This window comes from Pinus tabuliformis, chromosome 7 (genome assembly GCF_031772625.1).
Source record: "Pinus tabuliformis cultivar Carrire ecotype Pingquan chromosome 7, CPIR1, whole genome shotgun sequence".
In the NCBI taxonomy this organism is placed as follows: Eukaryota; Viridiplantae; Streptophyta; class Pinopsida; order Pinales; family Pinaceae; genus Pinus; species Pinus tabuliformis.
This window is the reverse complement of record NC_142293.1, coordinates 820,939,645-820,956,758: the sequence shown is the minus strand read 5'-3', so window position 1 is coordinate 820,956,758 and position 17,114 is coordinate 820,939,645.

Genomic DNA, 17,114 nt, shown 5'->3' with positions numbered 1-17,114 from the left:
GCTCGTGAGGGTTTTCACCCCTCACTCAATGGCTTATAAGGGATTCCATCCCTTATCCATTGCTATAAGTTATTACAATGAAATATCATTAAAGTGACATAAAATTAGCTAAAGCTATTACATTTTCCAGGAAACCCTTTACCTACATACCGCCACTTGCTACATCCTTGTGGCATGATTTTTCTATCAATGTACAATCCCACAACTCGTACTCATCTGCATGGACCATTAATTCTTTACCTGCCACAATGTTAAACATCACTTTTCTTTAGCACCAACCCGCCATCGTTTCCTATCATTTTTGTAGTCAACAAGCTTTGGCAACATGATTAGATACAATATTAATTAATCAATAGTCAACCTCTAAAAGTTATCTTTAACATCTACTCATATGCATAAGCAAGCATGACATACTAATTAACTAGTACATATATTCAAGTAAATATTTATTTTACCTCCACAATGTTTATTCACACTAATGCATAATTCTCTTCAAGAGATCTAACCCATTAGTTCTACTAAATGTATAACACAATCGTTATATCTTCATACATGTAATAAACTGTTGTTTCTATGCTTATGCACATGTGTTCTTTTCACATAGTTATTTTTCAAGAACTCAACATAGTTTCTCTAACATACAAAGAACATAACTCTATATCACAATGACTATTCTTTGTGCATACAATAGCTTATCATAACAGCCTTTCTTTAATGTATGCAACACATATTCCCTTCACTAGAATACTACCATCATTTCATGTAACAAATCACATACTTTTTTCTTAAAGGAAGTCATTATAACCTCATTTCTCTATCTTCCTATATGTAAGTTTCGCATGCTTCCCTTTCAAGAAATTATTATAGATACCCATCTTTATGCTTAAAAATCAAGAAACAATAGTAATGTTAACTTAACCCTTTATGCACCAAAATTAAGAAATCGATCCAACTCATCTAGCAAGACAATCTTTCAAGAGATTAATATTTCCAGGAATGTTAACATCGATTATCATTATTTACAAGAAAGTCAACATAATACTTTCTCTACGTACACACCAAATCATATTCCCAAAGTCACAATAGCTACCCTTATGTGCATGCAACATGTGTTTTTCCTAACACAATTACTTTTACTTCAATGCACATAACTTTTTCATGAAAACAAGTATGGATTCTTCTTCTTGTATGAACACTATCCCTATGTGTCTTTTAAGAAAAAATCTCTATTTTTGTTTCAAGAGATCTCTCATAAAAGCCATTATTTTCATACAGGAAGTATGCACACTTTTTCTAAAAAGAAACTATCTTAATGACTATTATTTATGTATATATAAAACATACTTTTTCTTCAAGAAAGTTGGTAATGATTATCTATGTGCCTAGAAGCACACTACATATTTTATTCAAAGAAAACTTGGCCATTTTTCATACTATGTCCTCAAGAAGTTTATATGCCTCACCATCTTTTCTCAAGAAGATATTTTGGTTATTTAGCAAGAACCTTGTGTAATTTGTTCCAAAGAATAATGAAGCTACTTAGCTTTTAATACTCTCAAGCAATCACACAACTACTTAGTTTTTACTGTGCTATGTACCTAAACTTAAGCAACAATTATTCCCAAGAGGACTTAGATTCCTGCAATATTTTAATACATGGAAACTTGCATTGCCTGGCAATCATAACCAAACTATACTTTGTGCATCTAAATAAAGAATTTACTTTAAGGAACATGGACATTATTAACCGTATCTTTCTATGCACATAAACAAAGAGTATTTCAAGAAATTAACTTATCTTTCCTAGTTTCAAGAACCATTCGGCTTTGCCTGAGTTGAAGAAGGGGACGCGTTGCCCCGTTGACAAAGCGGTTTAGCGTCAGGATTTGTTCTAGACAACGTCAAAGACTCGGCTCCAACCGATTTCCTTTGTTTTTGCAGTCCTTTTAACTGCTGAATAACAACGTCTAGAATGTTCCAGTGTTAAAGCACGTACGCGCAGTAGACGCTGGTTCTCCTTACCAGTCTTGTATTAGTGACCATAAGAAATCAATGACCTTATGCTCTCATTTACAGGCCAGAGAACATGCATTCAGAGACATTCTACGCAATTGTCCAAAGACTTTAATCCTTCAGCCCCGAATTGAAATGAAAGTATAATCCTTGGAAATGTAGATGGGAGAGGTGATTATCCTCCAAGCATTCCGGTCCCCTTGGACTTAAGTGGTTATCCAAAGATATAAGCCTTCCTCCTCCTCTAGCAAAAGGATGCGAAAGGATTATCCTGACTAGGGAGCTGCGAGAAGTGTGAGCAGCCGATTAGAGATGCCATGAACCTGGACATGATTTCCCCTCATTCAGTTTAATGAGAATCAAGAATCAGTTTAATAACTGATTCGTAACTTTTGATTTTACTTTTGGTTATTTGGTTATTTACGAGAGGAATATTACATACAAGGAGCTATAAGGATAGACTGTGATAGCTAAAGTGCAATTTTCTTGGCAAAGAACCATGCTTATCATTCAAAGACAAAGCACATTGATGTTCAATATCACTTTGTGAGGGATATGATAGAAGACAAAAAGGTGTTGTTGGTAAAGGTGGACACTTTGAAGAATACTGCAGATGCATTGACAAAATTTGTGAGCTCTGAGAAGTTCTCTTGGTGTAGAGAAACAATGGGTGTTTCAGGGTTGGAAAAACGACTAAGCTCTCTTGTGGCCCCCTGTGGAAAGAAAACAACAAGTGGGAGAATGTTGGGTTGTGTTATATTTTTTCCACAATTAACCTACGTAGTGAACCAGGGGGTTAGAGGGGGGGCGGAGCCCCCCCTGTGTTGCGCCAATTGTGTAGTGGGGGTGTTTCCCCCCTTGTTCGGAGGGTTTGAGGGGGGCGGGTAGCCCCACTCTACGGGGTCCAGGGCAGCGCCCCAGGAAATTTTTTTTTTGGACCCTATATTAGCTTAGGCGAACCTACCTATGGTTTTTGGTCCATGGTATTGGATGCTTCGACATGTATATATATGTATTGTAACATTGAAAGGAGTATAATGAAAAATCAAGCTGGTAGTCCCAGTTTTGGGATCCAGGGGAAAATCTCTATGTATATGTGTTATGCTCTCGCATTATTTATTTTCTATGTTTTAGAATTCATATGCAAGTAATTTATGTACGGGGTTAAAACCTAAATTCAAAGCACAGTGGGTGGAATGGGTGAAGTGGTGTCCATTGCCCAGATCCACACAGCATTGAAGCCAGCAGCGTCGCCCTGTGACAGTGTGTGTGTTCGGCTCCTCTACTTGTGGGGGGCAGGAGTAGTCAAGCGAGGAGAGGGATAATGAATTGTTGCTGATATTCGCCATGGCCTTAAGCCTGCTATGGTTGCCTCGACCAGTGCACCTGATTAATGGTGCCTGCCTGTACCTTGTATTTTGCCATAATTTGGCATGAAGGAGGACACGGGTGGCCATGTGGCACCGCCGTTTGCCATTCTCCTGTCTTATCGGTATTTAATTCTCATTAATCACCTGCATCCAGGTGCACAAAATCTATCTAAAGTTTAATAGTATGAAATTAAATTTATTATTTTTAAACAAAATTTATTTCTATTTATCTCAAACATGATTGGTTGAAATGTCTCCCCTCTTACTGTAAAAATAACGTATACAATTTGTACAACTCTCATTATATCAATCTATACTCTAATGACATGACATGTGTACTATCATATGTGCATTATATAAAAAAAATTGACATCATTCAATATTAAATAAATAATTATTAACTTGTTATCATTCTCTTCAATGTCAATTATACATATATAACCTTTATCTACCAATTTTTTTAATTATATTAAATAATTTAATAAAAAAAGGTTAAACAAATATTCATATAACTTAAGGAAACAGGTTAACGGCCCAAGACCCAGAGGCATCTGGCAGGAGTGAGAGCCTGCTCCCGATTACGGACCACCAGCAGGGTTATACCAGGTGGCGTGGTTTTCCTATTTAACAGTGATGAGTCAAACCCAGCATTCGCGGATAGCAGCCAGAGATGGCTGTCCTCACTGTTGGTTTGACACCTGAGTTGATAGGTTTTACCACCTTCGGAAAAAAAAAAAAAAAAAAAACTTATTTTACAATTTTATTATTGTTTGGAGTACATACAACACATCATGACATTAAAATATTTTATTAAACTACACGACAGGGGACACTAGCTATGCAGGGTTGTTCGTCATGCAAAGATATGTTGAAAAGTTATTTTAAAAGATTATATAATTATATAATATATTCATGGGAATGATAAAAGTAATTATTTGAATACAAATTAAATATATTTAAGCATATATATTAAGTGAGTTCATACTTTTAATATATATATACAATTAGGAAAAATACAATATTAAAATCAATTATTATGTATTTTTTTAAGTTGAATTAATTACTTTATTTATATAAAATAGAAATGTTGTTATTCACTAAATTTGCTTTTGAATGTGTATATCAAAGAGAAAAGTCATGATGAAGAGTTGTAATATAAGTTATTAAGAGTGATGAGACTCACTATATATATATTGTTTGTTTAGTGATGCTTACTATACTATGACATATATTTATGTTGACATAGTGAGATTATTTTTGTAATTAATATTGTAGTTAACATGAAATTACTTTTAGTTTTGTATCACTTTAGGATAATTTAGTAGGGATATGATGAAAGGGTAAAGTAAAACATATTTTATGGAGCTTATTCATGAATACTAAAATATTAATTGGATGACTTTGCTTTCATGATAAAGAGGGAAGAATGATAATGAAATCTTAACTATGGACATTAAGACAAGGCCATTAGATATGAAGTGATATGTAATCATATAATATGCTCAGCTCGTTGAAGACCTTAGCTATTAATACAAGATGTAAAGAAATTATAAGAGGTCAAATTTAGAGAATAATGGTACAATTCACTAAAGATACACGTCAAATGAAGTTGAAACTAGAAGGAAAAATAATTTAAGATGATATGCAACAAAGTTGGAAGGACAATAAATATATTATTGGAATGAGATGATGGAATATTAAGTATAAAGAGAACAATTTTAAGAAAATAAGTAAAGTTTCTAAGTTGATTCCCAATATTAGCAATGTAGATTTGATAAAGTTACCTTAGGGATAAAGGCAAGGGAGGAACTTGTAAGTTTTATAATGAAGCTAACAAATGGTAGCCTTCATAACTATGATAAATGTAGAATGAGGAGATGAATAGAAAAGAGTAATAAATAAACAATAAAAAAATGAGTGGGTAGAAGTTTCACAAATGAGTGTAAGTAATCAACAAGAGGAACCGGCCTATCTGGGAGCATAATAGAAAGATTTTGGGTCACCTAGTGGAAAATGGACATGGAGTTACAAAAATATTTCATATAAAAACATGATAAGGATCACTGTGAAGTCTAAATGAGGATGATGAGTGGGTAGAAGTTTCACAAATGAGTGTAAGTAATCAACAAGAGGAACCAGCCTATCTGGGAGCATAATAGAAAGATTTTGGGTCACCTAGTGGAAAATGGACATGGAGTTACAAAAATATTTCATATAAAAACATGATAAGGATCACTGTGAAGTCTAAATGAGGATGATGCATACTAAGAAGAATCTATTTCCAATCCGTGGATGAAGTTAACTGATCATAATATTGATAAAATTCATTTCAAGGAATTGCAAGAAAAAGTATGTTGGTGTTGGGTTAAGGAGGTAATTAACCCATGAATTCCTATAGGATGACAATGAATAGGAACAACATTATTAGTTGGGAAGTAGTAACACCATTCTCAGTTTTCAACAATTTGTGCATATAATAGAGAAGAGAAATAAGCCACAATGATTGGAGGTCAGAAATTAAAGCCATTTTGATAATATGCTTTTAAAATTGAACAAAGTGAAGAAGTTTCCATTGTTGAAACTAGTAGACATGGAATATTAGGTAATTGAGAGTAGGGGAAAAATAAATTATATCTATGAATGTCCAATGTGAGGAAGTGAAGGGGTGATTCAATCAAGAAGAAATTCTCTTAAATATATGATGAGTGGATTGATCAACATGATTGGTAAGGGTCAAAGTGATGATCTATAAATTTAAAAGTGTCAAGGTAGGAAGTTCTGAGCACTTGTAATTGGTAAGTGATAAGCTACAAAAGTATTTAAAGGATAATGATTGTTTAACTCTTAGAAAAAGAAAGACACTATGTAGACTATTGAGAAAACATCAAGAATAAATAATATTGGAAATCCTATGAGAATTTGAGAATGGTTACACATAAATTGACAAAAGAAGTGAGAATCAACTAATAAAGGGTGTACTTGAACAACTTACTAGTGTGTGTCATTAGTATTAAAAGAAGTTATTTCCAAACACATTGAGCATACCAAATCATTCATGGATGATAATGGTGGTAGTGGTTCCAAGCATTTCAAAATCTAAACTAAATATTTAATGAGTGAAAATTAAGGTGGAAGAATCCCTAGTCCAACTTGAAGATTAGTGAATATACGATAAAAGAGATCAAGTGGTAACTTGATGGGATAAACAAATATTTTTAGGATGAACAATGACAATTATGTGAGTGATGGATAAATCACTAGGGTACAACAAGCCATCATGCGGGTGGATTAAGCATAACATAAGACTTAAATAAGGATGACCCCGTGTATGTGTGCCATTTGGATAGATACAATATGTACCGTGACTGTGGAATTTTAACTTGATATTGATGATTTAAATGATTGTATAAACGATAATATCTTAACAATAAATTTCATTAAAATTTCCTTCGGGAGGAATAATATCTAACGAGAGATTAAGGCTCGAGATGATGAGATTCGTTTGAAATTTAACAATGTACTTAGATGGGTATACCTATGGTATAAATGGTTAACTTCCTAATAGAAAGAACAATAAATGATGATTGAAAATTAATTGATACCTTGATGAAAACATGACACTAATAATACTAATGAGATAACATAGATCCTAGAGGGATGTTGAATAATCTTAATTCATAGTTAGTATTCGTTGTCTATATAAGTAAATGAAATTAATTCACGATAAGAATGCTTATAGTGTATTGTTGTTCTATATTTGATAAGTATTGAGATGATTTTCATATTAATGATATTTCATGATGTGATGGTATGTGGTAAATGGATATAGTTATGATGAGAGGTTAATGATGTATATGTGGTGCTTATTTATTTATTTGCTATGATAATGATGTTGAATTCTCATGATGTATATGATATACACAGGGATCATCATCTTATGATATGATGTATATTGACATGTGGTTCATTTATTATGTGATGTCATGATATATATTTGATGCAAAGATGTTGATGTTATAACTTATGAGGGTATTTTATGATGTGAAACATGTGGTAATCGCATGCAGATTTTAGAACATGCAAGACCATGAAATTCTTTACTATTTAGAATGTTGTGATAACAATGATGTTATGTGATCTGAATGGGAAAATTAGTTTTGTTGTGTTAAATTCCTCTTCAAAATATATAAATGTGCTTAAAGATTCATGAGGTTAATTTCAAGTTTAAACAAGAGTTTTTGAGTGTTTTTGTGTAAATTTTATGTACAAACTAACATAAACAAATGACTGAATAACAACATACAACAGATATGAACATCACCAAAACAGTATCACAATAGCACATGATGAAGGAGTTCAACCCGCTTGGTCTATGTCTCCTTGGTCCAACTTCTAATGGCTTAGCCTTCTCTATTATGTTCAAAAGTGTGAATAAATCAATTTATAATGCTCAGATAGCTCTGAAACATGTTCCAATAGCTTCAGAATGCAAAAGATGTCTGTGTAGGCGAAAGTTGGGAAAATGACAGAAATTCCTCGGGATTTCCCAGGTGTTGTGGAAACTTTCGATGGTTACTAGTTATACTAGTTCAACAGAGGGTGTAGGGAAAACGTGAAATAATAAATAACTAATTAAACATAATGTTAAATGATTCAACTGAACTTCGGGACAAAATTCCTTAAAGAGGGGGAGTTTGTAATGCCCATAATAATAATAATAATAAATAAATAATATTAATATATAAGTGAATAAATAATAAATCATAAAAAAATATAATAATAGTAAATAAACAATAAATAATAAAGAGAATATAGTAATAGCAAATAAATAAAATAGTAAATAACAAACTAGAGTTCTAAATAAATATATATATATATATATATAAATAAACTATAAAAATAGTAAGAATAAGTAAAGTTAACAAAAAAAAGAAACTAAAATGGAATAAAATAAGAAAGAGTTAAATTAAGAAGAATATTAAATTAAGCAATACTTAAAACAAAGATATAAAAGCTATATGTTGACACATGGATTGTGTGCATGCATATCTCTTTCCAATTTTCTTTCATTTTTGGAACAATCGGTTCTATTTAATGTACGAAGAGGAAATGAGATGAACATTCTTCTGGAGAAGAGCGTTGAGAGGCAAATGAAATCTTGGCAGTAGTATGTTGATTAAGGGCTCAGGGGTGGCTAAACGTTGAGAGGCAAATGAAATCTTGGCAGTAGTATGTTGATTGAGGGCTCAGGGGTGGCTAACTGTAGAAATATTATGTGCAACTGAGCCTATGGTTGGGTGGAGAGTCGTCACCAAAACTTTGTTGCAGTTAGCAAGATTAAAATAATGTTCAACTTCAATCGCAAGCAAGCAATATCATCCCTACAGGTAAGTTGTTTATGTTCATGTTTTTCGAAAATTCTATGCTAATTAATTGAATATTTAATTTTGGGTCGTTACATCTACCAAGTGCTGAGAGAGACCAAATCTCTCCCTTTCAACACTTGGTAGATCTGGAGTTAAGATGGATCTAGATTGATTTAAATATTAGCCTTTAAATAGGCCACATTACAAAATAATACCATGAGAAAAATCATGGCTTAAGAATACCATGCGAAAAAAAACTTTGGGCTAGAGAATTTTATGTTGTTGTTGTTGTTTTTTGACTTAATGAAAATGTTGAACATTACGACATCTACCCCATATTAATCTAGAGAGTGCTTCTCGGGCAATGAGTTATTTTCAAGGATTTATATTTTGGGTGATTTTCCTGCACACCTTTGCAATAAAAATTCACTGCACAAATATCTAAAAATCATGGCATGAATATTGCATCTATATCCAAAAGTTATGGCAGAGAAGCAACTATTCACATGACATTATATTGTGCAAAGGTTGTAGGAAGAGCTTCAAGTTATTGTCTAGTCAAATGTTTTGAAAATAAATTTTTTAATAATATTGAAGAATAAATATTTATCTTTCAAAGTTAAACATTATAACTTGCATTGGTCAATGTTAAACTAATAGTGGTCAAAAGGCAAATTGATTAGTATGGTCCTACCTTGCAAGGACTAATAATGATTCATATGCATAACAACTGTATTTCAAAATGCCATTTCTTTCTTTCTTTATTTTTGTTTGTTTGTTAGCTAATGCGAGTATTGAGATTGACACACCTAACCTATGGGTTGAGTAGTCACGACCTAGGGGCATATAAGCCATCAAAATCACCAGATGATAACACCCGCCCTTAGCATGTGGGTTGAGTAGTCACAACCTAGGGGCATATAAGCCATCAAAATCACGAGAGGATCACACCCACCCTTAGCATGGCTGGATTTTTGCCCACGAGCTTTCGAACCAATGACCTTTACACCACAGAGTGTCTTAACAAAACACCCTGTCACCATTTATTCTATGCCCCATGGGTTTCATATTTAAATGTAATTAATAAACATATAAAAAATCGATATTTACAATATTTATTTATCCCTCTCGAAGCTCTATTCAAAATGTTTTAATTAATACACCAAATTGGTGTATGAGACCCCCTTGTTTGTGGGACAAGGGACCCAAATACACCAAATTGGTGTATAAGACCCCTTTGTTTGTGGGACAAGGGACCCACCTCCACGCAGCAATTTGACTGCTAAGTCTACGAAGGCATACATACTCTACCCCCCTCTGGTTTTGAACCTGTGACCTCTTAGGAGGAAACACATGCTCTTAACCATTAGGCCCACTCAAGCTATATAACATAACAAAACATTACAACATCCATTCCATGGTCTGAAGAGTCTCTGTAAATATTTATAAAATATTTTGATTGTGAAATGAGAGATAGTTTTTGGGCATGCGGTATTGATGAGCCATGACATTGGCTAGTGGTATTGTAACAAAACCTATTTACAAGTTAATAATATCCATTGTAAAGTGAGGGTAAATATCCATTGTTTAAAATGTTGTTACATTGTAAGTATTAAGTTTTTATGAAATTTAAATATGGTTACAAAATAATTATTTTAAATTATATGGTAAAATAGATCTTAATTTATAACTACTATTTATATTATATATATTTAATTGATAGAGGGTTTAGATACATCTCAAAAGTAATTATAATTTTTTTGCTTTTAGATTTAATTAAAACACATGTTTTAAAATTAAATTTAAATAAAATATTTATGAAATATTTTTGATTATGAAATGAGAGATGGTTTTTGGGCATGTGGTATCCCTGAGCCATGCCATTGGCCTATAGTAGTGTAACAAAAATTATTTACAAGTTAATAATATCCATGGTAAAGCGAGCATGAATATCCATAGTTAAAAATATTGTTTATTGTAAGTATGGAGTTTTTATGTGCTTATTAATGAAATTTAAATATGGTTACAAAATTATTATTTTAATTTATATGGTAAAATGAAACTTAATTTATAGCTACTATTTATATCTTATATATTTTAATATGACATAATTTAGATATATCTCAAAAGTAATTATAATCTTTTTTGCTTTTAGATTTAGTTAAAAAACATGTTATATAATTAAATTTAAATAAAATATTTTGATTGTGAAATGAGAGAATTTTTGGGCATGTGGAATTGATGAGCCATAGTATTATAACAAAACTTATTTACAAGTTAAAAATATTGTTATATTATAAGTTTATGGTAAGTATTAAAGTTTTTATGTATTTATTATTGAATTGAGCTTACATGTAAATGTTTACAAATCTTTTACATCTTATAAATTGAACATATTAAGTTTTTATGAAATTTAAATATAGTTACAGAATAATTATTTTAATTTATATGGTAAAATGTATCTTAATTTATAGCTACTATTTATATCATATATATTTTAATTGATAGAGGGTTTAGGTACATCTCAAAAGTAATTATAATATTTTTTCTTTTAGATTTAATTAAAAAACATGTTTTAAAATTAAAATTAAATAAAATATTTATAAAATAATTTGATTGTGAAATGAGAGTTGGTTTTTGGGCATGTGTTATTGATGAGCCATGGTATTGGCCCATATTATTGTAACAAACATTGTTTACAAGTTAATAATACCCATGGTAAAGTGAGGGTGAATATCCATAGTTTAAAATATTGTTTATTGTAAGTATTAAGTTTTTATGTGCTTATTAATGAAATTTAAATATGATTACAAAATTATTATTTTAATTTATATGGTAAAATGAAACATAATTTATAGCTACTATTTATATCTTATATAATTTAATCTGATAGATAATTTAGATATATCTCAAAAGTAATTATAATCTTCTTACTTTTAGATTTAATTAAAAATACATGTTATATAATTAAATTTAAATAAAATATTTTGATTGTGAAATAAGAGTATTTTTGGGCATGTGGGTGATGAACCATAGTTTTATAACAAAACTTATTTACAAGTTAAAAATAAGATTATATTATAAATTTATTATAAGTATTATTATTATTATTATTTAATGTATTTATAAAGTAAAATGAACCTTAATTTATAACTACTACTTATATATTTTAATGTGATATATATATATATATATGATTTCCTTTTATCTAAAAAAATTGTAATATCCCTATTGTAATTAACCCTGCATAAAAGTAATTTTAAGTTACGGAAAAGTTACAAAAACTTACGAATCAGTGATTGAACTGATTCTTGATTCCCGTGAAACTAAATTGAGGATGAATCAAGAAAAGGAGGTTACGGTGGTTTTACTTATGGAGTTGTTCCGATCCAAAACAATATTATTTTTTATACTTAATCAAGAACAGTGAGCTGGACTATCGCGGTGTTCCTTACAGGGGCTTGGTTTTCATCCTACGCTCAGGATCCGTCTAAAAACTGTTGAGCGTAGATTGTTACATTTCCATTGAGCACTGAATCAACCTGGGGTTCGGAGCATTGAAACTTAGTTTCATTATCTTTCTACAGTCCTAAAACTTATGCAATTGTTTGTACAATGGCAAGGAAAGAAAAGTAAATCGTTGAGAACATCTGAAGGTTTTGGATGTCCTCACGAACCAAAAGGAATGCAGAGCATGGTTAATCGTTGGACTAATTGGGTCATGGCAGATCGTTGGTTAGATGCTTGCATCGATTTGAATGGGGTTAGTTCGGCAGATCGAGTCGCTGGACTTCCAATTCCATTGTGCCGCTAGTGATTAATGGCTCGGATTGCAGTTGGCTCTAAGATTTCGGACAGGCGCGTTGTTCTATGCAGATGAAGAAAACGAGATCCAGAGTGTTTCAGTGCAATCTTTGGCCGGTGGAAAGAAGGTTGTTATTTTCGGCGTTCAGGGGGGCGTTTACTCCTGTATGCAGTTTTTGTTTTTGGATAGCTTGCGGTGGTACAACTGGAAAAGATAAGTTAATTTCTTGAAATACTCTTTGTTTATGTGCATAGAAAGATACGATTAATAAAGTCTATGTTCCTTAAAGTAAATTCTTTATTTAGATGCACAAAGTATAGTTTGGTTATGATTGCCAGGCAATACAATTTTCCATGTGATAAAATATTGCAGGAATCTAAGTTCTCTCAGGAATAACTGTTGCTTGAGTTTAGGTACATAGCACAGTAAAAACTAAATAGTTGTGTGATTTCTTGAGAGTATCAAAAGCTAAGTAGCTTCATTATTCTTTGGAACAAATTACACAAGGTTCTTGCTAAATAGTCAAAATATCTTCTTCAGAAAAGATGGTGAGGCATATAAACTTCTTGAGGACGTGGTATGAAAAATGGCCGAGTTTTCTTTGAATAAAATATGTAGTGTGCTTTTAGGCACATAGATAATCATTACCAACTTTCTTGAAGAAAAGTATGTTCTATATATACATAAATAATGGTCATTAAGATAGTTTATTTTTAGGAAAAGTGTGCATACTTCATGTATGAAAATAATGGCTTTTATGAGAGATCTCTTGAAAAAAAAATAGAGATTCTTTCCTTAAAAGCCATATATAAATTGTGTTCATACAAGAACAAGAATCCATACTTGTTTCATGAAAAGATTATGTGCATTGAAATAAAAGTAATTGTGTTAGGAAAAACATGTGTTGCATGCACATAAGGGTAGCTATTGTGACATTGGGAATATGTTTTGGTGTGTACGTAGAGAAAGTATTATGTTGACTTTCTTGTAAATAATGATAATCGATGTTAACATTCTTGGAAATATTAAACTCTTGAAAAGATTATCTTTCTAGATGAGTTGGATCGAATTCTTGATTTTGGTGCATAAAATGTTAAATTAACCTTGTTATTGTTTCTTGATTCTTTAAGCGTAAAGATGGGTATCTATAATAATTTCTTGAAAGGAAAAGCATGAGAAACATACTTATAGGAAGATAGAGAAATGGGGTTATGATGACTTCCTTTAAGAAATAAGTAAGTAATTGTTTACATGAAATGATGGTAGAGTTCTAGAGGAGGGAATATGCATTGCATATATTAAAGAAGGGCTATTAAGATAAGCCATAGGATACTCAAAGAATAGTCATTGTGTTATGGAGATGTGTTCTGTGTATGTTAAAGAAACTATGTTAATTTCTTGGAAAATAACTATGTGGAAGGAACGCATGTGCAAAGGCGCAGAAACAATAGTTTATTACCTGTATGTAAACATAACTAATGTGTTGTATGTTTTAAAGGGAAACATGGACTTGTAAAACTAATGATTAGATCTCTTAAAGCATTAGTGTGAATAAGCATTGTGAAAAGTATAACAAGAATTTACTTGAATATATGTACTAGTTAATTAGTATGTTATGCTTGCTCATGCAAATGAGTAAATGTTAAAAGATCTCTTTTAGAGGTTGATTTTTGATTCATTAATATGGTATCTAATATTGTTGCCAAAGCTTGTTGACGACAGCATTGACAGGAAACGATGGCGGTTGGTGCCAAAGAAAAGTGATGTTTAACATTGTGGCAGGAAAAGGATTAATGGTCCATGCAGATGAGTTAGAGTTGCAGGATCGTCCATTGCTAGAACAATCACGCCACAAGGAATGTTGCATGTGGCGGTATTTAAGGAAAGGGTTTCATGGAAAATGTATTAGCTTTTAGCTAGTTATGTAATAACTTAATGATAATTCATTGTAATGATTTCATAACAATGGTTAAGGGATGGAATCCCTTATGAGCCATTGAGTGAGGGGTGAAAACCCTCACAAGCATTTAATAATAATATTAAACGTTTGTTGGTTTTCACCCCACGGGGGTTTCCAGGGTATATGGTGTTCAATGGTGTGATTGCCTTTTGTGTCAGTTTGATGATGTTGAATCCTTGATGATGATGATTCTTTAATTGATGTGATAATCATAATGTCCAAAGTATGTGATTAATTTGTATGGTAAAGGAAAATCATGAAATGGACGCAAGGTTCATGAGACAGTTTATGTTATTACACTACCACATTGGTGGTTGATGGTTATGCAACTTATTGTCTTTTATTGCAATTTACTTGATGTATTAATGAACATTATATCTAATGGTTATTGAGGAATTGAGGAGTCGTGATTTGGATAATTACTTGTGGGTAATTTGTATAAAAAATTCTAACTCCCTACTTTTACATGCGAGGTTACCAGGGTACATTACAAGTGGTATCAGAGCTAAAGGTTGCAGTATTGGCGCCTTTGGGAATTGATCAGCGGAAAAGAAATTGAGGTACACCACCAGTGGCATTAACTTAGGTATGTGTTTAACCATTCACATATTGATTTATTTAGTACACTACTTTCGTCATGATATGTGTGATTCATGTTTATAACTGCTTTGAGTAGTAAGTAATAAAGTTGTTGCATAACTATGTTCATGACATTGGATTCCTGAAGAGGATAAAAGACAATGAAACTTTTGTCGCACTTAAGAACAATATTGAACACTCATTACACTTATGAACAATATTGAACACTCATTGAGGAAAGTGACAATCAACTACCCACTTTTGATTTGCAAATATGGCAATAACAATGATGCATTTATTAAACAAGATTGAAGTTGCAATGAACTAATTTTAATGAGTCAATGCATGAATGTAAAATACGGGGATGTCCTTGGATTTGACGATATAGTGTTTTAAAAAGACGTTGTAAGAACCCCTTTAGATATTGGAAATATACAATAAGTCAAGTAGTGAGACTTGATTGTAATAACTAATTTTTGATTCAGTCTTGTCATAGATGCATGAAGATGATTGGTAGTTGAGATTGGTTAGTATTGTATGACTAACCAATAGAACTTATATGCATTAATTGCATTGGATTTAAGATTATTACAATTCGTAAACAAGTGATGGTTTGATTGGTGTCACATGCGTGGAATGTGTGTATGATGATTCTTACTCTCTCTGTGTTATAGTTCCAGTTGTTTATGAGAAGAGTTCTTAATTTTATTCACCATGAGAATGCTTGATGAATAGTATATGCTTATGTCTTAATAGACTTAATGATGTTTCCCTCTAATTCTTTGAGATTCACTAGCATGGTATGTGTTTATGTTAATCATTACTTGTTGTGAGATAAAAATCATTTGAGCATCTATTTAATGATGGTTGAATTTATCTCTACTATGGGAATGACGGATTCCTTATGCATGTTGCATTCCAGTGTGAACTTAATTGTAGAGGCATGTTCAGTGGGTAACATTTCTAGGACCCATTCATGGTAGAATTACATGTGATAATTATTCATAAATAGACTACCTGTGTTAATGCAGTTGTTAGTAAACTCTAACTACCTTCCCCAACTATAGATGCTTCCAAAGGAAAAGGAAGCAAGGAGAAGGAAGAAGACCGTGCTGTAGGGACAGACGGAGAAGGGAAAAGAATCACTAAGTCTGGTGATGACCAGATAGCGCAGGCTTTGAGTGCCAGAATCTTGCAGAAGACGCTAAGTCTGGTGATGACCAGATAGCGCTTGATGTGCATGTGAGTATTCCTTTGACCATGCTTAAGGAGTTGGAAAATGATAACTATAGTGTGTTGATGTTAATGATTTTCGTAATGTCTCCTTGAAGTCATTATTCTGAAATGGTCACATAGTAGTGTTAAGATAGTTGTTGCATCTAACATCAAGTGGTAACTCTGGTGCATGTGTGACACTTAGGGGATCATGCTTCTAATTGCATAAGTAGAGGAATTGTTTCCGATAAGGGTAGTTTAATTTGTTAGTTATGCATGTTGAACCAAGGGTTGGTCAGAACACCTTGATTATGCTTAATTATATTAATGATGCATGGCCGATGCTGGCCATAGTAAACGTAAGATAATACACCATTAATGACGATTTGGATTCAGACAACAGACTACAGGAAATTGGAAATGTTTAGATTATTAACTCAACTATTGTTGACATTTATACATTAATGAATATTTGCATATGCTTTTATACATGACAATATTGTATGCATGAAATTTTTTGGAAATTGAATACTTGTTAACTGATGCATATTTATAACTAACGTTGCTGATGGGATTAAGTAGAGGTAGCTTAATGGCAACAAGAAAACTCATCACGTAAATCGTTGCAATGTGAATTGCAATCGTAAATGAGAAAGAATAATGCATGAATTATGTTATTTGGAAATCTGAATGCATACAACATATATGATAGATATGTTTCCCATCAATCTAGATGTTGTGGACCCATGATGAGGGTTAAGTGTAAATGCATGGTGTACATGCATGTTTATTTTGTTAATGATAAT